Below are 3,833 nucleotides of genomic sequence, written 5' to 3' on the forward strand. Positions count from 1 at the left end.
ACTCTCCCACGTGAGAACACTGTATGAACAAGTAGGCATGCCCTTCTGTAAAACGAAATTGCTTCACGCTTCACTTCGCTCCGCGTTGAACTCCGTTCGGCAAGGGCTAAGCCTGCCGGGTACATATGTTGTAATTGATGTTTACGAAATGTGTTGTAAATTTATGGCACCCCAATCTTGCTCGTCGATGAATTCCCAGTCTATACGTCGTGCCGCTTGTCATTTTACAATTTTGAATTGTAAGTTTACGACATGGAAAAATTTACTGTAGAAACTTCAACTATTTTTCGAAGTCCATATATGCTAAGTCTTGCAAATCAAAATTTGTCAGTTTTAGCTCGTAACTATGAACGAAAATTATATTTGAGAACGCGTTGTAGGGAGAAGCCAGTCAATATACAGTGACGGGGCAGAACGAACACAATTTTAGTTTCAACAACCTTATTATTTTTCCCTGTGTAGTTTTATTCGAGATAGACACAATAATTCATTTGGGAAATTCAACGGGGCCAGAATTATTGATTAGAAAAACAAAGGATTGGGAATGGGGTGGATAGAGAAAGGGGAGAACCAATTAAGTCTCGTCATGGTGCAGAGTTTCGTTGAGCTTATACTGTGCTTTTGGCATCAGCTTCATGGCATGGCAGAACCGATGGTAGCTGCAAAATCAGCCGCGAAAATCTCCCGCCTCTTCACTCGCTCCGTTCATAATAATAACTTTGCTGCCCCGCGACTTTAGTGAATTAACTAGAGATAAATGAGGAGAGCGGGGCCGAGAGTGAGAGAGACGGGGAGGGGGATGTCTCTTTGGCATAATAGTTCTGATCTCCATTCATGCCGACAATGAAGGCTTTTCCGAAAACAAAGGCGCGCCTACATCCAATATTAGTGCACACTGTTCACACACACGGACACACAATCTACTTGCCGGCGATGAGCTGCTTTACCGCGTCGAGACGGCCCCGATTAGAATTCCGAGACCCTATTGCCAAAACGGCCAGAGAGAGGAGAGATTTAGGAGATCACACAGCATGTTTCCCCCTCCTCCTCTAAACTAGGCAGAGCGACCCATGAGGAGGCCTGTTTCACCCTAATTGTCCCCGCCGTGTTCCCAAATCCCAGTGTCGATTGTAGAGGCCTAGTTCAGCGGCGCATTGAAGCCAGTGTAACCAAACCAAAGCGAGTCGACTACACTGCTGGGAAAAGACATCAAAAACAAAGTATCTGCGAGATATATTTGAAATCTGATTTCTACGGTGCAGTATGCCGCCTATACCGTGCATGTAATGTTGGAAATTCATGAAAGGTTGAATTGATTCATGCTTATGTATCACTTAATCTTTTAAATGTTAAAGGTGTTTAAGCATGATAGTATGTGGAAAGCACACGTCCTTGAATTGAAAATGATACAACCTGTACCACTGGCAAAGTCGGGACGTTGACAAAGTAGCGAAAAAAAAATGTTGCGATTGGAGATGCTGGGATTTGAACCCAGGACTTTCAGCATGCGAAGCAGACACTCTACCGCTGAGTTACATCCCCGCGCTGCGAGGACTGTGCCCGACAGCCGGTTCTGAAGCGCGCGCACTCTCTGGTCGATGCGCCGCCCGGCAGAGCCGAACGGATCCGAGTGCAGCCGAACGCGCTTCGGCTCACCGCCGCTTGGCGTGGCGCGGCCTAGCATCCACTGGCGCGCTCGCTTGAAAGAGAGCGCGCTTGGTACGCCTGCTCCTGCTCTTTCGTTGTCATAGAGGCGACTGTTAGAAGTGAGGCATGCTCGAGATAGTTCCATGCACAAAATAGAATGTGATCATGAGAAGGAAATATATTTACTATAGCTGAGCTGTTGTTGTCCATTCTTAACTATCTCCTGTAACCCTGGAGTAAGTGCATCCTTGTTTATGTGAAATGCTAATGCAGTTCTTAAATTCTACGTCATGACATAGGACGGACCGGTACTACGTGCGTTATTTTGTAATAAGTGCAGCGTTCGATTAGAGTCAAAACAGCGCAAATATCCAATTTGTTATGCGCCGCATGCGTGCATTTCCTCTCAAAGGAATATAATTCTATTAACTCACTGATGCCGAAATGGGAACATTTCATTATACCGAGTGTTGTTTAGGAGAGGCACACATTTCCTGGCGATGCCCCATTGCCATTCTATTTCTTTCCGCCCCCCCCCCTTTTCCCACTCCTCCCCGTACCCCGTAGGCGTGGTTTGTGCCGGAAATTAAATTTTGTTCCCTCTTACTTCCCTGCTATTTCCTTCTTTTCTCCCTCCCTTTCCCTACTCCCTCGAGCCGTCTTGTTCGCGGCGTTTCAGTGCAAAATGAATGAATTAATTGCAATGACAGAGGGCACCCCACCTCCTAACTCAGCCCCACCCACTCTGCCAGGGTCCCAGCTGCAACACTGTGCTCCTACCAATTCATTATCACCAAGATGAAAGCAGCATCCGCTGCTACTGCTCACTTTGTCATACCTGCAAAAGGCTCTGCAATATTCTTGTAGCGTCGCGTATAGTCACAATTACCAATTACTCGTCCTTAATATTTATTTTCCGTAATGCCGCATGGGGTCTTTCTATTTTGACGTCCTGACTCCTCTCTGCCTATTTCGAGCAATCTAGCGCTTTTTATATAGAAGTGTGTAGCAGTGGAACACTTAAGAGTGAGTGCCAAGATGTCGCACGTAAAAGTATGCATTTTACGTTATACACAACAAAAATGTGTGACAGCCATGTCTGTATCATACTCTTCTGTGTCGGTCAAGTATGCACATGTTATACTGTAAGTCACACGTGTGACTTTTCTGCGAGTGCTATGTTTATATCACACACTTTGATGCGTATCACAAAAACACACCGATTTTTTTTGCTTTGAACCATCATATTTTATGGTGATTCCTGACAGTAAGCCAAGCTTAAGATGGTTGCCAAAGCAAATAACTCTTCTGGCTATGGTGACACACTTTTTTTGCGCGCACTGCCAGTAGCTTACGAACAACAGGCTCGTATTGCAAACCTAATCCTTTGTAGCTTACGAAGGATTTTGAAGCGTTGTATTACAATATAATTCTTCGTTAGCTTACAAACGAATAGTTCATTTTTTGTAAGCAGTAAGCAGAAACAATTCTTTCTTTTGCAATTCAAAGAGAATTGTTCGTAACGTTGCGAAGGATATTAGTTCGTAAGCATTTTACAGTGAGTAACACATTGACACGTACATTTAAGTGTTCGAATTCACACATTTCTCTTTGTGGAGTATGTTTTTTTTCTCCCTGGCAGCCATGATCGGAAATCACCGTACTCACCTTTTCTCTGTGCCCCCTTGCCATCGCGCATCACCCACACCCTATCGCACCCTTACATCTGTGAGGAGGCTAAACCTACCTCAACCCCCTCTGCCCTTGCACCCTCTTCCTCTCCCCCCCTTTAGCCGCATGCCTCTCACGGCAGGGCGACAGCGTGCGGACGATTCATTTCATCCGAACCGCGAAGTCTTCTATCCTTGTCACTCGCAGAAGCAGACCCGGGGGCTCTCTCTGCAAGCGCAAGAGAGACTTGCCCGTCGCTGTGTTCTGCTAATGGACGTCATTTGCATGGACTCAAGGCAGACCAACAAGAAGGAGGCAGGGATGCTGATAAGCAAATTGCTCGAATTAGGTTCATTTTTTGCTGTAATTCTTTATTTTGCAGATGAGTTGCTGATGAGTTGCGAATTCTTGAAATTCTGGTAATGACTAGGGCACTGATTAATATTAAAAAAGTCACAAATATACACCGTTCCCTGGAGGAACAATTTTTCTACGTATAATACGTACAACCTTGG

The 3,833-nt window shown here is 45.2% G+C and overlaps 1 protein-coding gene and 1 non-coding gene across 6 annotated transcripts in view; one reads left to right on the forward strand and one right to left on the reverse strand.

The window, feature by feature from the left end:
* The window catches only part of LOC113209284 (Kv channel-interacting protein 4-like), a 234,646-nt gene that overhangs the window by 210,061 nt on the left and 20,752 nt on the right, over positions 1-3,833 (forward strand). The window lies entirely within an intron of this gene.
* Trnaa-cgc (transfer RNA alanine (anticodon CGC)) lies at positions 1,471-1,542 on the reverse strand. Its single transcript has one exon. It is a non-coding gene; the product is annotated as a tRNA-Ala (tRNA).

This window comes from Frankliniella occidentalis, unplaced genomic scaffold (genome assembly GCF_000697945.3).
Source record: "Frankliniella occidentalis isolate FOCC.00 unplaced genomic scaffold, Focc_3.1 Scaffold137, whole genome shotgun sequence".
Classification (NCBI taxonomy): domain Eukaryota; kingdom Metazoa; phylum Arthropoda; class Insecta; order Thysanoptera; family Thripidae; genus Frankliniella; species Frankliniella occidentalis.